The sequence below is a fragment of the Pongo abelii genome, chromosome 13 (assembly GCF_028885655.2).
Source record: "Pongo abelii isolate AG06213 chromosome 13, NHGRI_mPonAbe1-v2.0_pri, whole genome shotgun sequence".
NCBI lineage: Eukaryota > Metazoa > Chordata > Mammalia > Primates > Hominidae > Pongo > Pongo abelii.
In genome coordinates this window covers 17,031,396-17,048,988 of record NC_071998.2, presented here as the reverse complement: position 1 = coordinate 17,048,988, position 17,593 = coordinate 17,031,396, and positions in this window count along the sequence as shown.

Here is a 17,593-nt window from a genome sequence, read left to right as displayed (position 1 = left end):
ATTTCTCATGGTTCTAAAGGCTGGGACGTCCAAGATCAAGGTACCAACAGGACTGATGTCTGGTGAGGGCTGTTCTCTCTTTCCAAGATGGTGCCTTGTTGCTCCATCCTCCAGAGGAGCGTAACAGTGTCCTCACATGGTGGAAAGGGTGGAACGGGACAAACTCACCCTTTCAAGTCTTTTTATAAAGGCCCAAAACCCATCCATGAGGGCTCCACCCTCATGACTTAATCACTCCCTGAAGGCGCAACTTCTTAATTCTATCACATTGGCAATTACATTTTAGTACTTGAATTTGGGGGATCAACGGGTATAAAACACTTTAAGAATATTGAAGCCTCTAGCCAAGTTGCACTCCACAACAAGTGAATTACCAATAGTAAAAGAAAAAAGGATAATTTTATTGCTATATTTTTACAACAGATTTGTAAATTAAAATGTTACCTCGCCAATTTGATAGGCATAAAGTGTTACAAAATGTTCTCATTTCAACATGAAGTTGCAAGTAATTTCACATATTCCTCATTTTGTATTTCTGTGCGTTCTTTCTTTAGCCATTGATTTATAAATTGTCCATGTAATAATTTAACCTTGTATTTCTCATGTATTTTTAAATATTTTTCTAGTTTGTCTATTTTTTAATTATGCTGTGCTATGCATGGAGAATTTCTAATTATTTTAATTTAATCCATTTAATTTTTCTTTTTTTTTTTTAAATTTGAGAGAGTCACTCTGTTTCCCAGGCTGGAGTGCAGTGGCACCATCTCAGCTCACTGCAACCTCTGCCTCCCAGGTTCAAGTGATTCTCCTGCCTCAGCCTCAAGAGTAGCTGGGATTACAGATGTGCACCACCACGCCTGGTTAATTTTTGTATTTTTAGTGGAGACCTGGTTTCACCATGTTGATCAGGCTGATCTCGAACTCCTGGCCTCAAGTGATCCGCCTGACTCAGCCTCCCAAAGTGCTGGGATTATAGGCGTGAGCCACCACTCCCGGCCTCTTTCTTTTCTTTTTTGATTTGCTTAAGAAATCCTAAGACCTCTCAAAAAACATGAAATTTCTATTATAACATAATTAATTGTCCAGCTGTTTAGAACTTATTTTGTTTGTGTGTAAAAATTGTCAAACAACTTTATAGCCTCCAAATAATTACCTAGTTTCCACAACACTGTTCAGTAAATTATTCTAAATTTTCCACCAAATTTATAGCATCAAATTATCAGGTACTTTATTTTTCTTTATAATATAATGATTTTCTTTTCTCTGTGTTCTATTTCTTTGATTTATCAGGTTATTTCTATGCTCGTAACTTAATTATTTATCTTTCTTATTACTACATGAAATACATTGCATATACAAAAGTTCATGAATGAACTTTTCATCTTTTTGTGATGAACTTTTCCAACATCACTTATTGATGATTCTTTCCTATTTATTACTCTAAATGGCTTTCAGAATATCTTTTTTATAGCATATTTGTTCCTTGATTACAATTCTATCAATAAATTGAATTTGTAACATTTAGCAGCTTTTGAATACTTAATCTTTTTTTCCATCACCCTCATATTTTTTCTAGGATTTTAAAGTTTTCTTTATGTCATTTCCTAAGTTCATGGGTTCTTTTATCTGGTTTATATGTATTTCTCTCTGTTTCTAAAACATCATAGTTGCATTGCTATTTGGGTAGAATCCTTCCTCTGAATATTCCCTAATCATTAGCATGAACACTTCTTCCCTACTTCTTTGTTCCTCAGTGATGGGAGTGCCTGTTGTGCTTTGATCTTTGAAGGAGCATTTTATTTATTTTTATGTTATTTTTTATTGTTTTTTATTTTTTTGAGACGGAGTCTTGCTCTATTGCCCAGGCTGGAGTTCAGTGGCTCAATCTCGGCTCACTGCAGCTTCCGCCTTCTGGGTTCAAGCAATTCTCCTGCCTTAGTCTCCCGAGTAGCTGGGATTACAGGTGTGTGCCGCCACGCTTGGCTAATTTTTGTATTTTTAGTAGAGACGGGGTTTCAACCATGTTGGCCAGGCTGGTCTCGAACTCCTGGCGTCAAGTGATCCACCTGCCTCGGCCTCCCAAAGTGCTAAGATTACAGACGTGAGCCACCACTCCCGGCCTGAAGGAGCATTTTAAATTTCAGTGAAGGTCTCTGAATTGGGGAGAATGAAAACACACAGAGATTTGGGATGAAAGTGGGCATGATGGGGAAGCAGAGGGGCTTTCCCCTAGTGTGTTTCTCTTCTCTGTGGAGAGCGATGAAAACAAGAGGGACATGAGGGGTGGGAACTGGAAGACTCTTCACTGCTAGATTTGCCACAAATGGCTGCAGAAACTTTCCTCGTTATCCCCAAATTTCAGTTTTTTCATTTGTAAATGTTAATGCTGGGAACAGATCATCTCTTAGGTTCCATTTAGAGCCCATAGAGCCCAATGGTGAAGGGCCTGGTCCCAGGAGGCATGCTGAGCAGAGGCTGATCCTGTGCTGAGCAGATGCTGATACTGTGCCTTTCAGGTTACTCCAGGTGGGTCAGTGGGAAAACTTCACTTCATTGACAGGGCCTTAATTGTTGGGACCTTGTCAGACACCCCTTTGCAGACAGTGTCACTGAGACTGCAGCTGCGATGATAATCACAGCTGGTGTGGGGAGGTCTGTTCCAGGATCCTTCCCTATATCTGGGGACCTTCTCTGTCATTCCCCTCCAGGCCCCTGCTCTCAAAGGCTCCGTGTGTGTGAGGAGGCGGCTGCAGAACAGCAGAGTTCCCTTTGGTAAGAGCCTCACCTTTCCAATTCTCTATGCGTGAGGAATGCACAAAACAGGGACGTGTTCCAGTGAGTTATAACAGTGTATTAGGTTACTGTTATTTTGTGGTTGTTGAGGATCATGATGGTATATTAGCTAACATGTCTTAGCCAGACACGCTTTTTGGCATTTTATGTATATGGTACTGTATCAATTCTCACACATGTATTACGGTAGCTGTAATTATAGTCCCCCTCTTAAAGATAAAGAAAATGAAATTCTGATTCATAATATTGCTTGAAGTCCACAGTGGGTAAGTAACAGAGCCTGGTTATAATCCTAGTGAATTTGAGTAGTTTTAAATAAACACCTTATTAGGGAAGTTTCTTTCTGGCATCCATGGTTTCTGATGTCGTGGGAATTGTCCTCATATAAGGAATAGAGCATTTCTGTCTGGTTTTTTCGAGTTTTCGGAAATCTGGTCATGGTGTATCTGGACATGGATTCATTTGGACATGACCTCTTAGTGGTTATCTTATCTCCTTGAATTTATGTATTTCACCATGTTTGTGATGTTTTTTTGCCATTATTTGTTCAAAAATGTTTTCAGTCCTGTACTTTTTTTTTTTTTTGAGACGGAGTTTTCCTCTGTTGCCCAGGTTGGAGTGCAGTGCCATGATCTCGGCTCACTGCAACCTCCGCCTCCCGGGATCAAGTGATTCTCCTGCCTCAGCCTCCCAAGTAGCTGGGATTACAGGCACCTGCCACCATGCCTGGCTAATTTTTGTATTTTAGTAGAGACGGGGTTTCACCATGTTGGCCAGGCTGGTCTCAAACTCCTGACCTCAAGCGATCCACCTGCCTCGGCCTCCCAAAGTGCTGGGATTACAGGCATGAGCCACCGCACCCGGCAGGTACTCCTTTCTTTTCTCCATCTGGGAGCCAATCATTTGAAAGTTAGACCTTTTGTTATTTTCCCACAGGTCTCTGAGGCTGTATTCACTTTTCTCCATTGTGTTTTGTCTCCTCTATTCTAACAGGACAATTTCTATTAAACTTGTCTTCAAGATCCCTGATCTTTTCTCTGTCATCTCCATTCTCTTGAATCTGTCCAGTGCAATTTATTTCTATTATTTTTTTCACTTCTAAAATTTTCATTTAGTTTTTACTGGTATCTTTCATTTCTTTGCCATGAATTCGTATTTTCTCCTTGTTCCAAGTATGCCTGTAATTGCTTGTTGGAGCACTGCTGTGATAGCTGCTTTAAAATCCTGATCACATAATACCAACATCTGTCTCATCTCAATGTTGGTGCCTAAAGATTGTATTTTCTTGTGCAAGTTTATTGTTTTATAGTCCTTGGTATAATGAATAGGTTTGGAGTGTATCCTGAATGTGCTGAGTATTATTATACATCATGAGACTGGATATGCTTCACACCTGTTATTTCAACAGAGAGTCCTCAGACAACAACAGAGAGTGCTTAGGTTCATAATACAGCTCAGTGCGCTTTTTGGGCTGTGGTTCAGCTCTCCCTTGATCTTTAAATGCTTTGCAGTGATGCTCACGCTTTCCCCACTTGCCTGCTTCCCAGAGCCTCATCTCACACCTGCGTGAGTTCAGACCAGTGCTAAATTCTCACACATTCTGCTATGTTGTTTCTGGTCCCTTTCAGGCACGGACCGCTCAGATTTCCGCCCAGAAATTCACACACATCGTGGAATTGTCCTCGGTTTTCAGGAGTCAGCTCAAATATTACCCACTCAGAGAGGTTTTCCCCGGGCCCTTGTCTAAAGTTGATTCTTCTAGTCCTTTCCATTGCTTCATATAATATTTTCATATTTATCACAACTTTTTTCTATGTTTCCTTACTTGTTAGTAGTCTATCTTTTCACTCCCCCCTAATAAAATACTAACTACGTAGAGACAGGGATTTTTGAAACTAATTATTCAGGACCTAACACAATGCTGGACAAATATGCACATATTTCAAGAAGTTTGTACAATATCTGCACTACAGCAACTGCTCTGTATACATTACCTTGTCCAGCACAGTTTTTCTAATGCTAAGTATACAATTTAAAATTTTCATTCTAACTTTATTTTCTCAGAAGAAAATTTATTCATATTAACTAAATATTTAAAATCACTCTCGATGGATATATAATATTCTATTATAACTAATATTCTACTGATATAATGAGAAAGCCCTTGAACCACAGATTTATTGAGCAAATATTTAATAGGCTTTGAATCTAGCTGGGACTATTTTGGGTAATTAAAGAGACATATAAGACTCCTTTCTTTGCTGGGTGCAGTGGCTCATGACTGTAATCCCAGCACTTTGGGAGGCCGAGGCAGGCGGATCACTTGAGGTCAGGAGTTTGAGACCAGCCTAGCCAACATGGTGAAACCCCGTCTCTACTAAAAAGACAAAAAAATTAGCTGGGTGTGGTGGCGAGCACTTATAATCCCAGCTACTGTGGAGGCTGAGGCACAAGAATCGCTTGAACCCAGGAAGAGGAGGTTGCAGTGAGCAACTGCCCTCCAGCCTGGGCAATGGAGGGAAACTTTCTCTCAAAAAAAAAAAAAAAAGAAAGAAAGAAAAGAAAAGACTCCTTTCTTCAAATAGCTTACATTCTAGTTGAGGGAAGGAGTTAATAAGTAAACAAATTAATAAATAGATTAACAAAATAATCCAGTGCATAACAATTGATGTGGGAAATTAGAGTAAGGATATGGAGAGTGACTAGGGAGGTGGATTATTGGGTACTTGAGACAAAGATGAGTTTCAGGAGAGAAAAATCAGACATGTCAGAAGTCCAGGAAAGGACCTTTCAGAAACTAGTCTCTGAGCAGCACATCTTCCTTTGTTCAAGAGAGGGCAGGAAGCACAGTGTCGCTAGAGTGCAGGAGCAGAACAGAGGAAGGAGAGGGGTGGCGTGACCAGGCTTTGTTGTGCTCAAGGAATCTCTTGTATTCTAATTGAAACTGGAAGCCCTTGGTGACATTTGATGCATGTCACTGTACTTCATTTTTATTGCTGTGTAGTATTCTGTTGTATGAATATCCCAATATGCATATACCTGTTCTAGATTTGATGGGCATTTGATAATTCTGGGGTTTGGGCTATTGTGAATATCTCTACTGTGAACATTATTGTTCATGACTCTTGGACATAAGTACCCACTTCCTTTCAGTGTACGCCTAAGAGTGATTTGCTAGGTCATAAGATGTGCACGTATGTGTGTATATTTGTGTGTGGGTTTATCTTTAGCAGGAACTGCCAAAATATTTTATAAGGGACTCAAACAATTTATCCTTTTACCAACAATGTGAGACAGTTCCAGTTGATCCAAATTCTTGCCAAACTCAGTATTTTAGGCGTTTTAAATTTGAGACATTGTGGTAGGTGTATAGTGGCATTATTGTTTTATTTACATTTATCAGGTGACTAATGATGTTGAGGACTTTTTTATATGATTAGTGTGCATGCAGATATCCTCTTTTGTGAAATAGATTTTCAAGTATTTTGTGTATTTTTATTTGGGTATCTGTCTTTTTAAATTGATTTCTAGGAGTTCTTTATACATTTTGGATATTAGTATCATGGAATATATGTATTACGCATATCGTCTCTCCGTTTCTGGATTCCTTTTATAAAAGATAATTATAGTAAAATCTGCATTCTGTGAAAAGTAAGTTCGTAATGTACACTCCAGTGTGTTTTGATATTTACATCCATTCAAAATATAGAGAAGTTCCATTACTACAGAAATTTCCTTTGTGTCCCTGTCAGTCACCATGCAAAAAATCATACTGCTGTTGCGATTTCTATGACCGTGTATTTGTTCGGCTGTTCTTGTACTTTATATATAAATGAAGTCATACACGGTATGTACTTGAGTATGTCTGGCTTATTTTATTCAGCATAGTATTTCTGGTAGTCAGTCATGCTATTGCATGTATCACAATGTGTTTGTTTTTTTTTTTTTTTGGTCACCTGCATGTAAAGTAAATGTATTCTTTTGTTGGTGAGTAGGATTCCATTTTAGGAATATGCCACAGTCACTTTATTCATTATCCCTTGATGAATTTATGGTTTATTACCAGTTTCACTTATTACTAAGAGCAACTATCAATATTCTAGTACAAGAATTTTTATGATTTTTTTTCACTTTGCTGTGAGGAATTACCTAAAGTGGAATTGCTCTATTATGAATTAAGTGTGTGTTAAAGAAACGGTGAAAAGTTTTCTAAGTGGCTGTGTGACCCTCCTCCAGGCAGAACTTTAGAGTTCCAGTTGTTCCACGTCATCTCCAGTGTGCTGGGTTCTCAGGCCTTCATCTCAGCCTTTCTAGTGGGTGTGTGGTGCTTTTTCATTGCACTGGGGACTCTGACTGCATTTTTTGCTGTTTGACTCCTGACAGCTTTTCAGCTTCACCCTTCCCTCTTCCCCCTGTGCCCCACATGTGGGCAGACAAGAAATGCTGCTACTCCTTTCCTTTGGTGCCCACAGAAAGGAGATTCAGCCCATGCAAGTCCTTGCCCTCATGTGAGGCCTCTCACCCCAGACCACCCCTAACCACAGTAAAATCCCGGGGCAGTCTCTTTTTCTTGCTCCTTCAAGTCATTTTGGATCTGCTGGAGAGGCCTGCCCTGGGCTCCCCAGAGAATTCAGTTATGTCGGCAGTGAACATTTTCGTATCTCCTGGTATGTGTGGCATCGTCAGTCTCAACATCTGGGCCAAAGTTTGAGTGGAGGTCCTTCCTGCTTTTTTGGGGTTATGATGGCACTCACTGTTGTTTAATATGTTTCCCTGATGATTGGTACAATTGGGCACTTTTCCATACACTTCCATTCCTGTGTGAGGGTCTGTTCAAGCCATTTTCCCATTTATTTGGGTTTCCTGTCTTTTTTAAATTTAAAAATATTTGTTAATTCAGTCAAAATAACAATAAATCACATTTACAAAAATTACCTTTTTTAATGAAAAAAACTGTATTTCCCAAAACAGAAATTCCCATAACAGAAGTTGTGTTATTTTACATTCTTACACATCTCCTAAATGTCTGTTCCAATGGAAAATAGCTGACTTCTCATATGTACTTCTGCATTCATTATTATTATTATTAATATTTGAGACAGAGTATCACCCTTCACCCAGGCTGGAGTGCAGTGGTGCCTCCTCGGTTCACTGCAACACCTGCCTCCCGGGTTCAAGTGATTCTCGTGCCTCAGCCTCCTGAGTAGCTGGGATTACAGGCATGGGCCACTGTGCCCAGCTAAGTTTTTATATTTTGTAGAGATGGGGTTTCACCATGTTGGCCAGGCTGGTCTTGAACTCCTGGCCTCAAAGTGATATACCCACTTCAGCCTCCCAAAGTGCTGTGATTACAGGCATGAGCCACTGTGCCTGGCCTACTATGTTTTGACATGTTGTTTTGATTGAGGTATATGAAGAAAATCTCACTTCACATAGATTTTTAGTGGGAAAATGGAGTTTAATAGACTTTCCTGAGGATTTTCCTCTTGGATGCCAGACTAAACAAGAGATAGTTTTTGGAAGTTAGTTGCAATGTGGAATCTGAAATCTTGTCAGTGAACTTTCTGTATACTTGTACATTCATATCCATTGATTATTTTGCACTTTGGCTCTATTTTCCTTGACAAATTTGAAAATATTTTATTACTGAACTATGCAGAATTTTCAAATATTGACATTTCATACACTATCCATAAATCACATTCATTCATTTCACCACCGATCTCCTTAGAAACATTAAGTAATCAGAACTTTTGAAGCTCACCTTCTGAATATTTAATGATTCCAAGGTTTTCCAAAGTTCTAATTTTTGCTTGAAAACATGAATTCTGTTACTGGCAACAGTAATTGACTTGCATTCTTCATTTTCAAGACAGCTTCTGCTAACTATTCTAGTCTGAAAAATCAGTTTGTCCACCCATCATTCTTTCAAGCCAAATGCTGTTCCATGCAGCTGGTCCTGCCCAGCCTCCCGAGCGCTGTGCCTTGAGACAACCATCATGCTACAACACGGAGCAGCAATGCTTTGTGGACTCCATGCATTTCAGCACTCAGAATACTAAAGAGGCATTTTGTATAGGGGCAGGATGAAGAAGATTAATTAAAGTTATCAATATTTAGTGCCTCGTTTTCAGGACATTCTTTTTTTTTTTTTGAGATGGAGTCTCGCTCTGTCACCCAGGCTGGAGTGCAGTGGCGCGATCTTGGCTCACTGCAACCTCCGCCTCCCAGGTTCAAGCAATTCTCTGCCTCAGCCACCCCAGCAGTTGGGATTACAGGTGTCCGCCACCACGCCCGGCTAATTTTTGTATTTTTAGTAGAGATGGGGTTTCACCATCTTGTCCAGGCTGGTCTTGAACTCCTGACCTCGTGATCCACCCGCCTCAGCCTCCCAAAGTGCTAAGATTACAGGCGTGAGCCACCGTGCCTGGCCGTCCAGGACATTCTTAAGGGAATTTGCCTTTTTTTCTTTTAACCCCCAGTGTGTGGCAGGGAAGAATGCTACCATTACCAATTTGCTGCTGGTGCCCCTGCCTTGATCTGTGCCCTAGAGCCAGCCATTTTCTGTCATGGCTGTTGCACCCACAGAGCAAATATAAACAAAGTTGTTCCAGAAGAACCATGAGATTCAATAAAGTTATTCAACTCTGAATATTTATCACCACTTACATTTGTTGCTGAGCATTCACATTAAAAAACATCCTTTGAAGAGTAGTGGGTGCTGATACAAGTCCAGCCAGGTCTGTAGATTTGCTCATTTGTTCGGTGAAAGTCAAATTCTATAAACAAGATACCAGCTCAAACCATATGTTTGCAGTTGAATCTTTAACTCGATGAGTCAGAGTAACATCAGAAGTGGCACTGCCCTGATTTTTCCTGATGTTTCACCCAGTGGGTATGCAGCAGTGTCAGCTATTCAAGAGAAACTGTCCACATTAAATATGTGCAGTTCCTTGTGTATCAATTGTAACTCAATCATGCTGTGAAAAATAAATTTTAAGAAGAGTTTTTACTGTTTCTGCTTCTGTGTGAGCTTCTCCAGCCAAAGCACTATGATAATTTACCCTGTAAGAGACTTCAGTGACTTTCATTTCAAGTTAGAAAAACTGGAAAAATTTTTCACTTTTGAAGAGCTCATAGTACATACATTTAAAATATTCCATTTTTGTCTTTAAATACTGAATGATTAGTCTCAAATGTTACCTGACTTTTTTAAGTGATAATTTATTTTTTGATTCTTGATACAAATTATTTAACAAATATCAGGCCGGGCACAGTGGCTCGTGCCTGTAATCCCAGCACTTTGGAAGGCCGAGGTGGGCGGATCACCTGAGGATGGGAATTCGAGACCAGCCTGACCAATATGGAGAAACCTCATCTCTACTAAAAATACAAAAAAAATTAGCCAGGCATGGTGGCACAAGTCCGTAATCCCAGCTACTCGGGAGGCTGAGGCAGGAGAATCGCTTGAACCCAGGAGGCAGAGGTTGTGGTGAGCCGAGATCATGCCATTGCACTCCAGCTTGGGCAACAAGAGCAAAACTCCATCTAAAAAAAATATATATATATATATATATATTTATATATATCTCTCTCTCTCTATATATAGATATATATAGAGATATATATAGATATATGTATAGATATATATAGATATAGATATATATAGATATGTAGATATATATAGATATATATAGATATATAGATGTATATAGATATATATAGATATATAGATATTGATATAGATATACATAGATATATATATCAGTATTGCAGCTACAGTGTATTCTGTATCTCTGTTACTTGCATTTTTATTTTCTTCTTTTAAAATTTATTTTATTTTATGTTTTTAGAGATGAGGTCTGTCTATGTTACCAAGCTGGTCTTGAACTCCTGGGGTCAAGTAATCCTCCCACTTTGGCCTCCCAAAGTGCTGAGATTACAGATGTGAGCCACCACACCTGGCCCATTTTTATTTTCTTCATGGTGCTTTTGCCTTTAGATGAACATAAGATTTTTAAACTTTCATAAAGTCCTATTTATAATTTTTGAGCAGTTAGTGCTCTTTTAATGTTATAAAGCTATTTCCCTCCTACCTTTTAGAAGTGCTTAAATTATGTTGGGCCTAAAGCTACCTCTTTTTGTATTTTAAATTTGAATCAAAAGGTCTCTCCATACATAGTGAACTGGAACAGATTGTAACCTACTCTTGTGCCAAAGGCTGCCAGCTGTTCAAACTATATTCAAATAAGGCAGATGTCAAACTGTAACCAGTCCAATTCTGTATCTCTCTTTTGTTTTCTGTAGATCACTTTCTTTATTCTGTCCATAAATCCTCTCCCACCATGCAGCAGCAAGGGAGTCGGTTCAGGGGCGGCCTGATTTGCAAATCATTCTTTGCACAGTTAAATTCTGTTCAAATTAATTTGCCTGAAGTTTTTCTTCCAACAAAGCTTAAAAGATGTATGTTTTATGCTTAAGTCTCTAATCAATCTCTAATTTTAAGTATGGTATGAAGCAGTAGTTCAGGTCCATTTCTTTCTGTAAGTTGATTCAGTTTCCCCAGAAAAATTATTGCTAAGAATCTTATTTCCCCCATTCAATTGCCTTACTACTTTTGACAAAAAACAGCCAACTATGTATGTCTAAGTCTGTGGATTCTCTCTTCTGTCCCATTTTTCCATTTGTCGGCTTTGCATGAGCAGACAACTTTCACACTGTTGGGATTACTGAAGCTATCCTAAGTTTTTGAATCTTTATATAAATGTTAGGACCGATGTTTTAATTTGTTCAAAAATGCGTGTTGGGATTTTGATGAGAAATTACATTGAATCTATAGATCGACCTTGTGCAAATTGAAATTTTAACGATATCCAGTACCTGATCTTTGTAAATAGTGTATCCTTCCATTGATTTGTTGTTGTTGTTATTTTTTGAGACAGTTTCACTCTTATCCCTCAGACTGGAGTGCAATGGCGTGATCTTGGCTCACTGCAACCTCTGCCTCCCCGGTTCACATGATTCTCCTGCCTCAGCCTCCGGAGTATCTGAGATTACAGGCGCCCGCCACCATGTCCGCCTAATTTTTGTATTTTTAGTAGAGACGGGGTTTCACCATGTTGGCCAGACTGGTCTCGAACTCCTGACCTCAAGTGATCCACCTGCCTCGGCCTCCCAAATTACTGGGATTACAGGCGTGAGCCACCGCACCCAGCCATTTTGTGGTCTTTATCTGAGAAACGTTTTGCAGTTTTCAGTGTATGTGTTTTACATGTTATTTGTTAAATGTATTCCTAAGTGTTTTATACTTTCAATACTATTTATTTCATTTTGCAAATGGATGTTGCTCTTTTTTTTTTTTTTTTTTTTTTTTTTGATACGGAGTCCTGCTCTGTCGCCCAGGCTGGAGTGCAGTGGCGCAATCTCGGCTCACTGCAAGCTCCGCTTCCCGGGTTCCCGCCATTCTCCTGCCTCAGCCTCCCAAGCAGCGGGGACTAAGGCGCCCGCCACCACGCCTGGCTAATTTTTTGTATTTTTAGTAGAGACGGGGTTTCACCTTGTTAGCCAGGACGGTCTCGCTCTCCTGACCTCGTGATCCACCCGCCTCAGCCTCCCAAAGTGCTGGGATTACAGGCTTGAGTCACCGCGCCCGGCTGGGTGTTGCTCTTTAATAAAACACAATTGATTTTATATGCAGAACTTTTATACTCCAAACTTGTTTAATTCATTCACTAGTTCATGTAGATCTTTGTAGATTTCTTTGTTTTTCATATACACAGTCAAGCTATCTGCAAATGAAGACGGTCTTCTTACTTTCCAAACTATCTTAGTATTTTATTTCATCTTTTTTCCTCATTGCACTGGCTAGGAGCTCCAATACAAACTGGAACAGAAGTATTGGGAATAGAAATCCTCCTCCTGTTCCCAATTTTAGGAAGGACATATACAATAATTCATTATTAATTATAATATTAGCTGCGCTGGGTTTCTTTGCAGACTTTTAAAAATCATATTGGGGAAATGTATTTGCTTGAAAGTTTATTATTAATGCGTATTGAATCTCATCAAATGTTTCTTTGTACAACAGTTTAGATGATCATGTACTTTTTCTCCTTTATTCTATAAATGTGATTAATTCTTTGGATTTATTTTTAAATACTAAAGCAACATTGCATTCCTGGGATAAATCCCCCTTGGTCATGATATACCTTTATATATCTTTTACCTTTTGCACATGTTTATGTTTTTGATGGTGATGATGGTTTCTGGATGTATACCTACCCAAAGTCATCAGGATGTATATGTTAAATATATACTGCTTTTTATATGTCAATTATGCCTCAATAAAGTGGCTTAAATATTTTTTCTTTTTTTTTGAGATGGAGTATCACTCTGTTGCGAGGCTGGAGTGCAATGGTACGATCTCAGTGTACTGCAACCTCTGCCTCCCAGGTTCAAGTGATTCTCCTGCCTCAGCCTCCCGAGTAGCTGGTACAACAGGCACACACCACCACACTCAGCTAATTTTTGTATTTTTAGTAGAGATGGGGTTTCACCACGTTGGCCAGGATGGTCTTGATTTCTTGACCTCATGATCTACCCGCCTTGGCCTCCCAAAGTGCTGGGATTACAGGCATGAGCCACCATGCCCAGCCAAATTTTTTTAATTAAAAAAACCCACATGAAATATCTTATGTGAGCACAACAGTATTATAATAAATTAGAAATCATTATATTATACCTTTATATATCTCCATATTTATTTTCTCTGTACTTATACCTTTTATAGATCTCTATATTTAGAGATTATACCTTTTACATATTTATTTATTTATTTATTTTATTATTCTTCTTATTATTTTTTTGAGACAGAGTCTCGCACTGTCACCCAGGCTGGAGTGTGGTGGTGCGATCTCAGCTCACTGCAACCACCACCTCCTGGGTTCAAGCCATTCTCCTGCCTCAGCCTCCCAAGTAGCTGGGACTACAGGTGTGCACCACCATGCCCAGCTAATTTTTGTACGTTTAGTAGAGACAGAGTTTCACAATGTTGGCCAAGATGGTCTCGATCTCTTGACCTCGTGATCTGCCCGCCTCAGCCTCCCAAAGTGCTGGGATTACAGGCATGAGCCACTGGCGCCCGGCCCTTCTATATTTATTTTAAACATTTTATATATCTCTATATTTATTTTCATATATTTTATTATATATGATATCTCTACATTTTCATACATTTTATTATGTATGATATCACTATATTTATTTCCATATATTTTATCAAAAATTTTTTCATCTCTTGTTCTTGAAGAATATTGGTCTCTGTATTTACATTGTGTAATGTATTGGTACCAAAGTTACACTGGTCACTTAAGTTAGAAAGTATTCATTCTTTATTTCTAAAAATACTTTTACAAAATTGATATTTCTTTCTTAAATGCTTCAAGAATTCACTAGTGAATTCACTATTGTCTTGAAGTTTTCTTTTTGGAAAGGTTTTTCATTATGAACTCTCTTTATCATATATAGAGCTACTTAGCTTTCTCTTCTATGTCAGGTTAATGAATTGTGGCTTTCAAGAAATTTATTTAATTGGTTATTTAATATATTGGCATAAAGTTACTCATAATATCTTATTATAATTTTTAATATCTCTGGGAATTGCACTTATGCCCCGTTTTATTCCTGGTATTAATAATTTGTGCTTTATTTTTAGGGATTTATTCATTTTAATTTCTTTTTAAATGTTCAAATTTTGGTTTTAATTTTCTCTATTGAGTTTTTTCCTATTTTATTGACTTATTTTCCTTTCTTTACTAGTGCATTACTTCTATTTATTTTTAGTTTATTTCTACTTTTTCTAGCTTCTTAAGTGAATCATTAAGTTTAATAATTTATTGTTTAAGCATTTTTCATTCAGTACTTCCTTAGATAGATCTCATATTTTTTGGCATTTGTTTTCCTAATTGTTTAGTTCAATAAGTTTCCTGATGTCCACTGTAATTTCTTCTAGTAACCATGGATTATTTAGAAGTGTGTAATTTAATTGTAATGTTTGGTGATTTTTCTCAGTACCTGATTTCTAACTTATTTATTTATTTATTTATTTATCTGTATATTATTTTTGAAACAGAGTCTTGCTCTGTCACCCAGGCTGGAGTGCAGTGGCACGACCTCGGCTCACTGCAACCCCCACCTCCTGGGTTCAAGCAATTCTCCTGCCTTAACCTCCTGAGTAGCTGGGATTACAGGTGCCTGCCACCACACCCAGCTAATTTTTGTATTTTTAGTAGAGATGGGATTTCGCCATGATGGCCAGGCTTGTCTCAACACCTGACCTCAAGTGATGCACCTGCCTTGGCTTCCCAAAGTACTGTGATTACAGGTGTTAGCGACCACACCTGGCCCTGATTTCTAATTTATTATAATACTATTGTGCTCACATAAGATATTTCACATGGGTTTTTGTAATTAAAATTTAAGCCACTTTATTGAGGAATCATTTACATAAAAAAAGCAATACATATTTAATGTATACATCCTGATGAGTTTGGATAAGTATACATCCAGAAACCATCATCACCCTCAAAAACATAAACATATCCATCACCTTCCAAATTTCCTCCCACCTCCTTTATTCTTATTTGTTTTTGTATGGCTTTAATATTTTAAAGTATATTGAAATTTATTTTTATTTCCCAGAACTCCGCCATTTTCACTCTGCCATTTTGTGGTGTAGTACTCTGTAAATAGTTGAATCAATTTGACTTGTTCAGATCTTTTACATTCTTACAGTTTTTTTAGTATGTCATTAATTACTGAGATAATGGCATTGAAACATCCAACTATGATGTGTGTTGATAGAGTTTTTTATTTAGTTCTGACAGATATTGCTCATCGCATTTTGAAGCTGTTACAGATAAATGCACACCTAGAACTGCTGTGACTTTTTGATGAATTGACAGTTTTATCATTAGGAAGTAGTCTCTTTCTCTGGCATTTCCGGTTTCTTCAAGTGTATTTTATTTGAAATGAATATAGTCACATAAGCTTTATTATGTTTAGTGTTGTGCATATCTGTGTCTATCTATTCGAATTGTATATGTTTTAGTATATATGTAGGTCTTGCTTTATAATGTCTGTATTTTATTTAGTTTATTTACATATAGTATAATTACTAATATAGTTTATTTTAAATCTATCATCTTACTATTCGTTTTCTCTTTGCTCCATCTGATCATGTCCCAGCAATTCAGGTCTACTCATGTCTTTTGCTTTGTTTTTATTTTTTGGTAAGATTTTCTTCACTGTTTTTAAAAGCATATAGACACACACACACACACACACACACACACACACACACACACACCTGATGTTAACCAATTATCTATGAACAGGTTACTAATATTTTTCAGATTTATTATATGCATTTTGACTTACGTTATTTTCATCATGCAAAAGTTCTTTAGGTCAATTTTTAACAATCCTTTTCTTATTTTATATGAACTTTTTATCTTGGAAATATTACCCTTGACACTAGTTAACAAGTAATGTTCACATATTTTCTTCTAACCGTCTCTTGCATAATTCCAGATAACTACATAAAGAGCTTTCTGATTTTTAAACACACGAAATTGTTGGCCAGGTGCAGTGGCTCACACCTGTAATCCTGGCACTTTGGGAGGCTGAGATGGGTGAATCGCCTGAGGTGAGGAGTTCGAGACCAGCCTGGCTCTCATGGTGAAACCTCTCTCTACTAAAAATACAAAAATTAGCTGGATGTGGTGGCACATGACTGTAATCCCAGCTACTTGGGAGGCGGAGGCAGAAGAATTGCTTGAACTGAGGAGGCAGAGGTTGCAGTGAGCTGAGATCATACCACTGCACTCCAGCCTGGACAACAGAGCAAGACTTTGTCTCAAAAAAAAAATAATAAAAATAAATAAATAAATACGTGAAATTGTATTGTTTCATTTATTGATACACTCTGTGTACTCAACCCATAATTAATGGGTTGCTCTAGTCTTTTGCTACTACAGAAAATGAAGGAATATTCATTCATTGCAGTGAAAAGTTTATTACAGTGAATAACTTTTTAAATAAAAATTTTACACATATGCAAGTATACTTAGAGGATAAATTTGTGAATATGAAACAGCTGACTGAAATGGTAAGAGAAAATGTACCTTTTGTAGGAAATGTTATGAAAGTACCTTTTACCCAACGACTCTACCAACAGAAATGAATAACTACCTTTTTTTAAGAAATCAGTCTTATTATGTTGCCCATACATTTTTTAATTAAAATTTTAATCTTAGTCATTCTAATTGTCAAAGAAATGGAATTGAAGTTTTGATTTGCATTTATCCCATTATAAATATGTATGAAAATATGTTCATCTAAGAGTCATTGTATTTTCTTTTTCTGTGAACTGTAGCCTCATACCCTTTGCACATTGTTTTCTATTGGGTTTTTGTTTTATATCTTGATCATTTTTAGAACGCAAAAATATCAAAATTCGCCCTTTGTATCTGGTAAGAGTTGCAGATTTTCCATTTTTCTCTTACCATTTATCATTTGAATTTGTTCATTGTGTTTCTTCTACTTAGGAATGAAATTCACTAATGAATATTCTAGTGCCAGAACATTTCAGCTAATTAACAGAGGAGAAATAGTATGATTAGAAAATCACTACTTTATAACTCTAATGAGGACTATGTCTAGGCAACGAACATGAACGGATACCAAGTGTTTAACAGGTTGATGAGGAACCTATATAACGGATGACTCGGGCTGATAATAC